Source organism: Rattus norvegicus, chromosome 11 (assembly GCF_021556685.1).
Source record: "Rattus norvegicus strain SHRSP/BbbUtx chromosome 11, alternate assembly SHRSP_T2T, whole genome shotgun sequence".
NCBI lineage: Eukaryota > Metazoa > Chordata > Mammalia > Rodentia > Muridae > Rattus > Rattus norvegicus.
The window spans coordinates 40,418,004-40,432,018 of NC_141544.1; the positions used below are offsets into that span (position 1 = coordinate 40,418,004).

Here is a 14,015-nt window from a genome sequence, read left to right on the forward strand (position 1 = left end):
TTTTAACTACCAGGCTATCTCTCCAGTCCTGGAGGTGGAGGAGCCTTTTTAACAAGGTGGTGTCTAAGGTGAGATCTGCAGGTCAGGCACATAGGAAATGAAGGAGCATAACCCCTGGTGGGTTTGGAGAGGAGCGGTGCTTAAAGGGACACACGTGACCACAGGTGGCAGAAACAACTCACTGGAGCTTAAGTATAAAAGGGAAGTTAGTTGGATGGTAAACTGAATGTAGGTGGATCTGGCCTTAGGTACAGAGGTAAAGTGATCTCTCTTCCTCTCCTCCACTTCCCTGGATTCTCCCCCTTTGAAGGGTGCTTTTTCACACAGTTGGGAAACCACAGGTTAAGATCTCAGAAATTTCAAGATATGCAACATTCCAGTCTCACTACCGTGAAACAGAGTAAGGACTCCTTTCTTCCAGAAGGATCATTTTAGTAAACTCCCCAAGAGTTTGTACTTGTAGCAATCCACCTGCCTTATCCGTCCTAGAAATGTTACCATCGGTCTCTGGACATTCTCTGACTGCATCTTAGACGACAGGTTTTGTTTTGAATATTGTTAGGATATCTGTGCCATACGTGAGCAGAAAGATGCTTAGAAAGGAAAGGGGGTGGGGGGAACCCTTAAACATGACTTATATGCAAAACATAAAGAGATGGGTTAAAAATAAAAAAAAATCTGTTTTCATCACAGTTGTTACTATAACTGGGATGCAGTTCAGCACCTGCACGTGAGGGCAGCATGGTCCTTGGGCCAGGAGACAGATTTACTATGAGTTTGTTTAGGTCGTAGCCTTCTCTCTGGGCTCTTTTGAAACTAATCATTTCTTCTATAAGCATTATGGTCGAATAAGGTGATATGCAGTTACAATAATTGATTTCTCATAAATTACGCAGAGGAACAGTATTCCAAGTTAATTAAAACATGCAAGGTTGTAATTTGTATTTACAATGGGTCGAAGGGGGTTAACCACTAATGCCAAACTCTTGGAACTCATAGACGTGGGAAAGGATCTTTCCTGTTGAATTTTAGCTCCGTTATCATGCACTGAGCCATTATAATTGGACAAGATCGTGGACATATATCTATCTAAGCCAACTGTAGTCTTGGTGAATTGTTGTGTATGCATAATTTAGGGAATTAATATTATTTTAATTTTCTCGTGAAGGGATGTGTGTCCCATATGTGTGTGGTGTTTGTGCATATGTGTGGATGCAGGTGCATGCATCTCTGCGTGCAAATACCATGCCCAGAAGAGCGAGGGATGCTTCCTCCTCTAGGCCTCTCTCCCTTATTCCCTTAAGACAGGGTTTTCTCACTAACCTGAGATAAACTCATCTGCCCAGCTGCAGTCATCCTACTGTCTCTACCTCTCCACCTCCCGTAGTGCTGCAGGTTACAGGCATGTCTGGCTGTGGCTGTTTTTTTTTTTTTTAATTAACTTGAGTGTTTCTTATTTACATTTCGAGTGTTATTCCCTTTCCCGGTTTCCGGGCAAACATCCCCCTAATCCCTCCCCCTCCCCTTCTCTATGGGTATTCCCCTCCCCATCCTCCCCCCATTGCCGCCCTCCCCCCAACAATCACGTTCACTGGGGGTTCAGTCTTAGCAGGACCAAGGGCTACCCCTTCCACTGGTGATCTTACTAGGATATTCATTGCTACCTATGGGGTCAGAGTCCACGGTCAGTCCATGTATAGTCCTTAGGTAGTGGCTTAGTCCCTGGAAGCTCTGGTTGCTTGGCATTGTTGTTCATAAGGGGTCTCGAGCTCCTTCAAGCTCTTCGAGTTCTTTCTCTGATTCCTTCAATGGGGGTCCCGTTCTCAGTTCAGTGGTTTGCTGCTGGCATTCGCCTCTGTATTTGCTGTATTCTGGCTTTGTCTCTCAGGAGCGATCTACATCCGGCTCCTGTCGGCCTGCACTTCTTTGCTTCATCCATCTTGTCTAATTGGGTGGCTGTATATGTAAGGGCCACATGTGGGGCAGGCTCTGAATGGGTGTTCCTTCTGTGTCTGTTTTAATCTTTGCCTCTCTATTCCCTGCCAAGGGTATTCTTGTTCCCTTTAAAAGAAGGAGTGAAGCATTCACATTTTGATCATCCGTTTTGAGTTTCATTTGTTCTAGGCATCTAGGGTAATTCAAGCATTTGGGCTAATAGCCACTTATCAATGAGTGCATACCATGTGTGTTTTTCTGTGATTGGGTTACCTCACTCAGGATGATATTTTCCAGTTCCAACCATTTGCCTACGAATTTCATAAAGTCATTGTTTTTGATAGCTGAGTAATATTCCATTGTGTAGATGTACCACATTTTCTGTATCCATTCCTTGTTGAAGGGCATCTGGGTTCTTTCCAGCTTCTGGCTATTATAAATAAGGCTGCGATGAACATAGTGGAGCACGTGTCTTTTTTATATGTTGGGGCATCTTTTTGGTATATGCCCAAGAGAGGTATAGCTGGATCCTCAGGCAGTTCAATGTCCAATTTTCTGAGGAACCTCCAGACTGACTTCCAGAATGGTTGTACCAGTCTGCAATCCCACCAACAATGGAGGAGTGTTCCTCTTTCTCCGCATCCTCGCCAGCATTTGCTGTCACCTGAGTTTTTGATCTTAGCTATTCTCACTGGTGTGAGGTGAAATCTCAGGGTTGTTTTGATTTGCATTTCCCTTATGACTAAAGATGTTGAACATTTCTTTAGGTTTTTATCAGCCATTCGGCATTCCTCAGCTGTGAATTCTTTGTTTAGCTCTGAACCCCATTTTTTAATAGGGTTATTTGTCTCCCTGCGGTCTAACTTCTTGAGTTCTTTGTATATTTTGGATATAAGGCCTCTATCTGTTGTAGGATTGGTAAAGATCTTTTCCCAATCTGTTGGTTGCCGTTTTTGTCCTAACCACAGTGTCCTTTGTCTTACAGAAGCTTTGCAGTTTTATGAGATCCCATTTGTCGATTCTTGATCTTAGAGCATAAGCCATTGGTGTTTTGTTCAGGAAATTTTTTCCAGTGCCCATGTGTTCCAGATGCTTCCCTAGTTTTTCTTCTATTAGTTTGAGTGTATGTGGTTTGATGTGGAGGTCCTTGATCCACTTGGACTTAAGTTTTGTACAGGGTGATAAGAATAGACTGATCTGCATTCTTCTACATGCTGACCTCCAGTTGAACCAGCACCATTTGCTGAAAATGCTATCTTTTTTCCATTTGATGGTTTTGGCTCCTTTGTCAAAAATCAAGTGCCCATAGGTGTGTGGGTTCATTTCTGGGTCTTCAATTCTGTTACATTGGTCTATCTGTCTGTCTCTGTACTAATACTATGCAGTTTTTTTTTATCACTATTGCTCTATAATACTGCTTGAGTTCAGGGATAGTGATTCCCCCTGAAGTCCTTTTATTGTTGAGGATAGTTTTAGCTATCCTGGGTTTTTTGTTATTCCAGATGAATTTGCAAATTGTTCTGTCTAACTCTTTGAAGAGTTGGATTGGTATTTTGATGGAGATTGCATTGAATCTGTAGATCGCTTTTGGTAGAATGGCCATTTTTACTATATTAATCCTGCCAATCCATGTGTATGGGAGATCTTTCCATCTTCTGAGGTCTTCTTCAATTTCTTTCTTCAGAGTCTTGAAGTTCTTATTGTATAGATCTTTTACTTGCTTGGTTAAAGTCACACCGAGGTACTTTATATTATTTGGATCTATAATGAAGGGTGTCGTTTCCTTAATTTCTTTTTTTTTTCCTTTTCTTTTTTTTCGGGGCTGGGGACTGAACCCAGGGCCTTGCGCTTCCTGGGCAAGCGCTCTACCACTGAGCCAAATCCCCAACCCCTGTTTCCCTAATTTCTTTCTCAGTTTGTTTCTCTTTTGTGTAGAGGAAGGCTACTGATTTATTTGAGTTAATTTTATACCCAGCCACTTTGCTGAAGTTGTTTATTAGCTTTAGTAGTTCTCTGGTGGAACTTTTGGGATCACTTAAATATACTATCATATCATCTGCAAATAGTGATATTTTGACTTCTTCTTTTCCGATCTGTATCCCCTTGACCTCCTTTTATTTTATACAGTTGCAGGGCATCTGAGCTCAGCCCCTCATGCTGGTTCCGAGCTGCTCTGAATTTGGGGAATCTCATTGAAATAATCCGAGTCTGTTTCCTCATCTGTCAAAGCAGGTGGTGTGACCTGGGCGAGGGGTCCTTGAGCACAGCAAGCTTGGAGATTCAAGCGGCCACACCACTTACAAGAATGCTTTCTTCCATTCCTGTCACCGCATCACAGATGACCTTAGGTCTGGCGGTTTTAATTTAATGAGCAAGCATTTCCTGTCACCGGGAAGCTAGGTACAGTTCAGTTAGATACCTCTAGTTCAGGAACAGTGACAACGTCAACAAAACATCATTTCCACTGAGTGGAAAGGGGAGGGGATGCATGCTTTTGGGGGTGTCATGGTTTAGGATGCGTGACAGAGTTCTTGCTGCCTAATAGTTGATTTGTTATTAGACACCAGGGTTTTTTATTGCTGTGAGAAAACACCAAGTCCAAAAGCAAGTTGAGGAGGATAGGGTTCTATATCACTTTGTTATCAAAGGGAGTCAGACCTAGAACTCTGTCACCTCTGCAGGAACTGGTGCAGAGGCCACGGAGGAGGACTGCTCATCGTCTTGCTCCCCATGGCTTGCGCAGGCTGCTTTCTTACAGCACCCAGGACTACCAGTCCAGGGTGGCCCCACCCTCTAACGGCTGGGTCCTCCCACATCAATCACTAAGGTTTCCCCAGTCTCATGGAGGCATTTTCTCAATTGTGGTTCCCTCCTCTCGGATGACTTTGTGTCAAGTTGACATAAAACTAGGTAGGGTATAAATAGGGTCACACTGAGTGCATGGTCAGATAGTCTGACCAATGTTCACTTGAAGCCACCATACTCTACTGATTTATCTGTTTGTCCAGTGTGTGTGCACGGAAGGAGACCGGAGGTTAACACTGGAGTCTCCCTCAATTGCTTCTCTGCTTTTTTTTTTTTTTTTGAGACAGATTTTTCTTACTGAACCTTTGTCTGTGATGACATCACCAAGCCACTGACCCACACGCCCTCCAGCTATCTTACCTCAGCTCTCCTTATTACTCAACAGACAATTTCTGGAATGCTTTGGCCTTTGAGTTGTGATTTGCGTCATTTGTAGCTAATGTTGTGTTGAATTTATAACTCTGAGCTTGAAAAACATACCCCTGTAAACTGTCAAAGCCAGACTCCTTTCATATTATCTTGGTAAAGGAATGAGGGAAGGGTGGTGTTTTTGCAGCAAAACCTCCAACTGACTCCACCTCACGATCCTTCCCCACTCATCACCGCTGCCTCCTTACCTCCAATCCCACATCAGGCTCCAGAGGAAAAGGCCCACACTTGTGGCTGGGCTGGGCTGGGTTCGCAGTGCCTCTGAGAGCACTCAGTCCAAAGAGCAGACCACATCGGTTGTGTCAGGTTCCGTACTTCCCGGATGGCCTCGGAATCATCCTCACTTTGACGAATGAGATGTGTAGAGTGTGGGGAGGTCTTCAGCTGGTGGCAGGGCCAGTGCCTGTCACTGTCCTGGCCTCTATTAGGCAGTGTGGGAGCCTTCGATATTGTACTTTCATTCATGCTTCAATCAGTTCTTCCCCAATATAAATACCTTGAAGATTTTTCCCCTTGCGTGTGTGTGTGTGTGTGTGTGTGTGTGTGGTGTCTCTGATTTCCTCTTGGTGACTGGCTTTGAACCAGAGGACACAGATAGCTATGACAAAATCAAGGTAAACAGAATATTTCTCTATGTTTCTCATGAACACTTGTCAGATTTCTATGACTTGGGCGTGTTTCGTGTGCAACAAAAGGACCCTCCTTCTCTAGCCTCCCAGCCTGCCCAGTTGGGAGTTTCCATCTCCACAGACTCCCGCTGTGATGTTGGTGGCGTTTTCTTCTTTATTTCTTCTTCATCCCTGTTTTCCTGCAAATGAGAGCATCCCTGGCACTGTTCCTCAAATAGCTGTCCATGGTTCCAGCATCAGCACCCCCAAACAACCCCTTAGAAAAAGAAAAAGAGATAGATTCTCAAGTTGGTCAAGCAGCATCGACTTTCAGATTTTCCTACTTTTATCTTTCAAGAGCTTGGGACCTCAGGTGTGTACTGCCATGTCCGGTTTGTGCAGGTTCAACCCCAGGGCCTCATGCTAGGCAAATACTCTGTTAGCTGAGATATACCTACAGCTAACGTGTTTTTCTTTTTTGTTTGAATGTAACTTTTATTGTTTCTTTGTGAATTTTAAATCATGTTCCCCAATTCCACTCATCTTCCCTCTCCTCATACCCACCTCCACCCTGGCCAACCCCCACCTCCCCCTCCCAACAGAGAAAAAGGTCTCATTATGGAAGCTGTAGCGTGTCCCCCACACACTGTGCCCTTTGTCCATACTTCTTTGATTGCAAATGTCCATTGCAATGACTCATGGGTCTGCTATGAGGCCTCTGGCTTCTGCTGCTCTATCAGTGCTGGACTCTCACTGGAATTCCTCTCAGTTACCCTATGTAATGGAGATTTTGTGCCTTTGGATTTGCAGGACCAGCCCCTCTTACGCCACAGCAGTTCACTGGGGTAGATGTTGAGGACCTGGGTTTGAGAGGTACCTGACCTGGTCATCTAGCAGGCTCTCCTGCTCTCAGGAAGTCAGGACCAGCTTTACCCTGCTGCTCAGGTGAGGTGCAGCACCCACTCTCCTGAGTGTGGCAGTTGATGAGGGTCAAGGCCTCATGACCCTAGGGCCAGCTCTCCGGCCTGCCATAGATGGTGAGGAGTATGGGACAGGAGGAGGTATCTCTCCCTCAACCATGCCACTGCCCAGCACACAGAGGCAGGGCCAGTTCTTCCATGCTCACACCCTTGGGGCCAGTTCGCCTGCAACTTTCACACCCAGGGCCACCTCTACCTTGATGCCCAGGTGAGGTGCAGAGTCTGTATCAGGTGAGGGGCAGAGATAGCTCTTCTGCCTCTGTGATCCCAGGGCCAGCTCTCCAAGATGCCACAGGAGACAAGGAGAGCAAGGGTGGGGAGGCCATCTGTCCCTTGCCCACACTGCTACATGGTAGAGCAGTTGCAGGGCCAGCTCTCCCATGCTCACATCTTTGGGACCGGCTCACCCATACCCCTGCCAACAGGATCAGCTCTACTGTGCTTCCTGGGTGAGGTGCAGGGCCCACTTTCCCAAGTGCTGCAATGGGTGAGAGACAGGGCCAGCTCTTCTGGTGTCATAGCCCCTCACTGGGGCCAACTCTCCAGCCGGCCACCAGTGGCGAGGGCAAAGGGGAGGGGAAGGGATCTCTTCCTCGACAATGCTCGTATGTAGCAGACAAGCAGACAAGAGGCAGGGCTGGATCTCCCACACTCATATCCTCGGGCTTGCTCACCTGAAACCTTCATGTCCAGGGTCAGCTCGGCTGTGCTGTCCAGGTGAGGTGCAGGGCCTGCTCTCCTGAGTGCTGCAGTAGGTGAGAGTCAGGTCTCCTGATCTGAAGATGCTGGAGCCAGCGATTCTGCCTGCCATATGTGCTAGAGGGAGGGGCGTCTTTTCTTGCCATGTTACCACATGGCAGACAAGTGCAGGGCCAGATCTTATGCCTCCTCCCTCACACACTCAGGGTCAGCTTTTCTGTACTACCCACGCAAGGTGCAGGGTCGGCTCTGGAGGGCTGCAGCTAGTGAGGGGCAGGGCCGGCTTTCCTGCTCTCATGCCTCCGGGGCCAGCAATCCCAGGATGCTGAGGTGAGGGGTGGGGCCAGTTCTGCACAGCCCTGGAACATCGACATGTCCCAAAGCGGCAGTCCAGACCAGAGACATCTGCCTGGCCTTTGGTAGTAACAGACCCATGATACTGCAGGGCCAATAGACCCAGACGTGGACTCTGGTGGCAACACAGTCCAGGACGCCACCATAGTCCCAGGTGCCATTACCGGCTTCTCACATCGGGTCGTTCCTCATTACCCATGAGTCTCCAGTACTACCTCTCCTCATTGTGCACACATCCTTCTGTTTCTCTTTCTCTTCCCTTTCTCCACCACTTACTTGCTCCTAGTGGTGCCCTGACTCTCCAAATGTCTGGGGTCATCTCAGGAGTAGTCTCCGGCACACAATGTCCCACTTGTGTATTATGGCACTGGGCAGGGGTTCATCTCAGGTCTCCACAGGCCTGCACAGCGCCAGACTAGCTCCCTGTCCAGGTCCCAAGGCACTGGTTTGGTGATTGTCTTGGGCTCGCTTCTCACCTGACCTGCTCGAGTGGCCCCTTGACAGGGTCATCTGTCTCAGGCTCACTACCTCCTGGGGCCCACGGCCAAGCAAGTTTCTTCTATTCTCTGGCTTGTTCCCCATCCTGTCTGGGCTTGCCCGGGGACCAGACCAAAGGTCATTTCTGGCTAGCTCCTTGTCCGGGCCCCTGGCACCTGACTGATGATTGTCTCAGGCTTGCTTTTTCAGGGAATGTTAGGCTACTAATCAATCGTTCAGATATTCACGGGTCAGAACACTGGATGTAGTCATATCCTCTCTCCTCTCTGCCACCTACTGATGCACAAGCGAAACAGCAGCCATGCCTGCAATGCCTCTAGGGGCAGGATGGTTTTTCATTTTAAAAACTTTTATTTTTTAATTTATGAGTCTCTCTCTCTCTCTCTCTCTCTCTCTCTCTCTCTCTCTCTGTGTGTGTGTGTGTGTGTGTGTGTGATTGCTTATGTGGGCACCCATGTGCCACTCCTCTCCCACCCCTGGGAGCTGGAGTTACAAGCAATGGTGAAACACCTGACTTGGGAGCACTGGAACATAAACTCTGGTTCTCTGGAAGACAGCTCTTAGCTGCTGAGCGCGCTCTCTTTCTCTCCCTATCTAAATATTTTAAGTTATTCTGTTTTCCTATCAAAATTATATTATCTCTCGTCTCTCCTTGAAACCAGAGCTGAGGTTTATATAAACTGCCAAAGTCTCCAGTGTTGTGGTTTGCCCTGGAGTTATCTGTATTTTGATGCTAATTCCACTGCCCCAAGGACAGCTACCTAAACCACTCAGAACTCTGGTGATTTCACCAGAACCTTCTCCCCATTGAATTTGTAAAATACAGGTGAGGGGCAGGTACAGGATAGAAGGAGGCCTGTCATTGGAGGAGAAGGAAGGGTGGGCGGGAGAGAAGTTTGAAGGAAGAGGAGGAGATGGGAAAGGAAAGAAGAGATAGGAGGGAGAGGGAGAGAGGCCATGGCAGGTGACGTTAAGATTCCACTCTGTGTATTTACAGGTTGTTATCAACGTTCTTAAGGAATGGATGGTACTGGGCTCTGTATGTTTAGGTGGGCAATTATATCTTATCAATTGGGTCAAAGATTATTGTGTTGTGTGTTCTTTTTTATGCGACAGTTTGAGAGTAGGTAAGTGTGTGGTGGCAGGAGACACTGGGCCTCCGTGGAGTTGGGATGTGTTTCTGCCAAGATATCCAGCAGATGTCTTGGGACACTGAGGTGCTGGACCTGGCGGGATAAAAGACAACCATACTTTTTAAATTTTTTATATTTTACAACAACACTCTGGAAAAGAGCCCCTTCCAGAATTCCAAACGTACGAATCTCTTCTGTGGTGATGAGCATGGTGGGCATTCCATTTTCAACTTGACTGAGGACAGAACAAATGGTTTTTTTTGAAGACCAGCTTTGCTATCTAGCTCTGACTCTACCCTGAACAGCCTTACCTACTCACTTTGAATCTGAGAACTTCCTTCCCTTCCTAAGCAGAGAAAGCCTGCCTGGATTAGAAAAGTCCAGGATGGAAACTTGACCCTGTCCTGAGCCAGGAGTATTTGGAATTACACACAGGAAAGGGCTGCGTAGTTGTTGACCTGTCTGAGTACAGAATGTGTGCGTAGCCTCTCCAGTTACAGCAGTCCAGGAAGCATCACGCCTCAGGTACCAGTGATACAGCCTGCAGCGAGCCCTTCAGCTAATCCCCATCCACCGACTAGAGATTCTTTATGTGTGTGCATCTTTTCCAAAGGATCCTTCCCGCAGTTTTCTCGTGCCTCGCAGACTCACTGATCTGTTCTCTGGGGTAGAGACGAGCAAGGTAGCACCTCCCCCATTCACACCACAGTGTGTCATATTTATTTAAGGGCTGTTTGTGTTTGTGATAACTCACTCTTCTGGGTGAAACTCTGGGGCCCTTTGGAAGGCACTGTACAAAGTCCTGGTGGCCATAGGCAAGAGTTTCTGATCCTGGGAAGGTTGTGTTTCTTGAGATGTCAAGAAACTGCCATTGGAAGATCCTGCTCCTTGTGGGGCTGTGTGAGTTCTGCTTATCTGGATCGCTCCCAGGAAACCCAGTTGCTGGGCTCATCTTGACCCCTACTTTCCATGGCTGCAATACTAAAAGTCGTGCTGCCTTGGGAAACTCACCTACAAGTTCTTCTCCCCTTTCCATGCTCTCCACTGAGCTCCTAACACTCATAACTGAGACTGGAATCCTGGGTACCAAGTCTGCATCTGCACTCATTGTGATGCATACACACATGCGTGTGTGTCTCAGACCAATCCGTGCCTCTGCCGCATCTATGAATACAAGCTCCCATGCGCCTCAGACCCCACCAAGAGGTAGATCTGTTGAATCCCATCCCCCATCCCCTGCCTCCATGAGGGTGCTCCCCCACCAACCCACTCACTCCTTCCCACCTTCCCACCCTGGCATTCCCCTACACTGGGGCATCAAGTGTTCACAGGACCAAGAGCCTCTCCTCCCATTAATGCCTGACGAGGCCGATGCTTCACTACATATGTGGCTGGAGCCATGGGTCGATCTATGTGTACTCTTTGGTTGGTGGTTTAGTCCTGGGAGCTCTGGGGGGTGGGGGTCTGGTTGGTTGATAATGTTGTTCTTCCTATGGGGTTGCAAGTCCCCTCAGCTACCTCAGTCCTTTCTCTAACTCCTCCATTGGGGACCCAGTTTTCAGTCCAGTGGTTGGCTGCAAGCATCCACCTCTGTATTTGTCAGGCTCTGGCAGAGCCTCTCAGGAGACAGCTACATCAGGCTCCTGTCAGCAAGCACTCCTTGACATCCACAATAGTGTCTGGGTTTGGGGACTACATATGGGATGGATCCCCAGGTGGGGCAGTCTCTGGGTGGCCTTCCCTCAATGTCTGCTCCACACTTTGTCTCTGTATCTCTTCCTGGATTTTGTTCCCCCTTCTAAGAAAGACTGAAGGATTCACACTTAGGTCTTTCTTCTTCTTGAGCTTCATATCATCTGTAAATTATATCTTGGCTGTTCTGCGTGTTAGGCTAATATCCACTCATCAATGAGTGCATACCATTTGTGGGTTTTTTTTTTTTTTGTGATTGGGTTACCTCACTCAGGACGATATTTCCCATCCCTTTGCCTAAGAATTTCATGAAGTCATTGCTATGAATAGCTTGAGTAGCAGTCCATCGTGTAAGTTCTGTATCCATTCCTCTGTTGAAGGACATCTGGGTTCTTTCAAGCTTCTGACTATTATAAATAAGGCTGCTATGAACATAGTGGAGCATGTGTTCTTGTTATATGTTAGAGGTCTTTTGGGTGTATGCCCAGGAGTGGTATAGCTGGGTCCTCAGGTTGTACTATGTCCAGTTGTCTGAGGAACGGCCAGACTGATTTCCAGAGTGGTTGTACCAGCTTGCAATCCCACCAACAATGGAGGAGTGTTCCTCTTTCTCCACACCCTTGTTGGCATCTGTTGTCATCTGAGTTTTTGATCTTAGTCATTCTGACTGGTGTGAGGTAGAATCTCAGGGTTGTTTTGATTTGCATTTCCCTGATGACTAAGGATGTTGAACATTTCTTTAGGTGCTTCTCAGCCGTTTAATATTCCTCAGTTGAGAATTCTTTGTTTAGCTCTGTTCTCCATTTTTTAATAGGGTTATTTGGCTCTCTGGAGTCTAACTTCTTGAGTTCTGTGTATATATTGAATATTAGCCTTCTATTAGATGTAGGATTGGTAAAGATCTTTTCCCAATCTGTTGGTTGCCATTTTGTCCTACTGACAATGTCCTTTCCCTTATAGAAGCTTTGCAGTTTTATGAGGTCCCATTTGTCGATTCTTGATCTTAAAGCATAAGCCATTGGTGTTCTGTTCAGGAAATTTTCCCCTGTGCCCATGTGTTCGAGATGCTTCCCCACTTTCTCTTCAATCTGAACACTTTGAATAGCCTTATCCAAGGTCTGATTTATTGAGGAAGAAAGTGGCCAGGGTGTATTGGGTGTTATGGCTAACTGCTAAGAGGAGGAAAATGTTAGCATTAAAACTCTGAGGTATATTAAATTTTGACTTATAAAGAGAATTTATGTGCAACAGGAGATGGAATCTTAGGAAATGAAACAGTATCAAAACTGCTTGTAACACAGAAGTAAGAAATGCACTCCGGCATAGTAAAGGTCAGGAAGGACATGCTCACAGTCGACTTTATATAAAATGGGGAAAGATTGAAAGCATTTCCTCTAAAAGGAGGGGTGGACAGGAGTGTGCCCTTACTCCCCTCTAAGCTTAGTGCCTATGCTCTTAGGTAAAGCAGAAGACAAGGGAGAGAATGAATCCGACAACAGTGGAGATACAACCAGGCTAGTTCTGCTGTAATATGGCGTGATCTTGTATTTATAACTTACAGAGGCTCTACCAGAAAACTTTTAGATCTGATAAAATCCTTCAACAAAATAGCAGGGCCCAAAATTAACATACAAAAAAATCAGCAGTTTTCCCAATACATGTATAAAAAACTTGTAGAGAAAAAAATGGAACAATTCTATTCCTTGTAACTTCAGAGACAAACAGAAACAAGCAAAACAAAAGATGTCTGAGTGAACCAACCAAGGAGAGGAAAATGCCTCTACAGTGAAAACAGAATAAGGAAGGGAAATGCATGACGGTGCACTTGAAGGTGGAGAGACCTCTTGTGCTTACAGAGTTGCAGAATTAGTATTGTTAAGCGCAATCTGCAGTTCAATGTAACTTCTATCAAAGGTCCATTGGTATTCTTCACCAAACAAAAAGACCAGTCCTAAACCCATAAACAAGTACTACAGACACTCTTTTCCTCAGGATAATCAGAGCCATTCTATACACAAAGAGTAGTTCCAGAGGTATCACAATACATGACTTCAAGTCATACTAGAGGAGCTAGTTCAGATGACTTGAGTTCACATCCTTAGCACCCATGTTAAAAAACTGGCAGCAAAATCAAAACAACCCTGAGATTTCACCTCACACCAGTGAGAATGGCTAAGATCAAAAACTCAGGTGACAGCAGATGCTGGCGAGGATGCGGAGAAAGAGGAACACTCCTCCATTGTTGGTGGGATTGCAAACTGGTACAACCATTCTGGAAATCAGTCTGGAGGTTCCTCAGAAAATTGGACATTGAACTGCCTGAGGATCCAGCTATACCTCTCTTGGGCATATACCAAAAAGATGCCCCAACATATAAAAAAAGACACGTGCTCCACAATGTTCATCGCAGCCTTATTTATAATAGCCAGAAGCTGGAAAGAACCCAGATGCCCTTCAACAAGGAATGGATACAGAAAATGTGGTACATCTACACAATGGAATATTACTCAGCTATCAAAAACAACGGCTTTATGAAATTCGTAGGCAAATGGTTGGAACTGGAAAATATCATCCTGAGTGAGCTAACCCAATCACAGAAAGACATACATGGTATGCACTCATTGATAAGTGGCTATTAGCCCAAATGCTTGAATTACCCTAGATCCCTAGAACAAACGAAACTCAAGACGGATGATCAAAATGTGAATGCTTCACTCCTTCTTTAAATGAGGAAAAAGAATACCCTTGGCAGGGAAGGGAGAGGCAAAGATTAAAACAGAGACTGAAGGAACACCCATTCAGAGCCTGCCCCACATGTGGCCCATACATATACAGCCACCCAATTAGACAAGATGGATGAAGCAAAGAAGTGCAGGCCGACA

General features: G+C 46.2%; 1 non-coding gene across 1 annotated transcript; it reads right to left on the reverse strand.

Annotated features, from left to right (window-relative positions):
• Nucleotides 1-8,499: 8,499 nt before the first annotated feature.
• LOC120095748 (small nucleolar RNA SNORA17) lies at nucleotides 8,500-8,635 on the reverse strand. The gene has a single exon (XR_015633801.1). It is a non-coding gene; the product is annotated as a small nucleolar RNA SNORA17 (small nucleolar RNA).
• Between the last annotated feature and the right edge of the window lie 5,380 nt (nucleotides 8,636-14,015).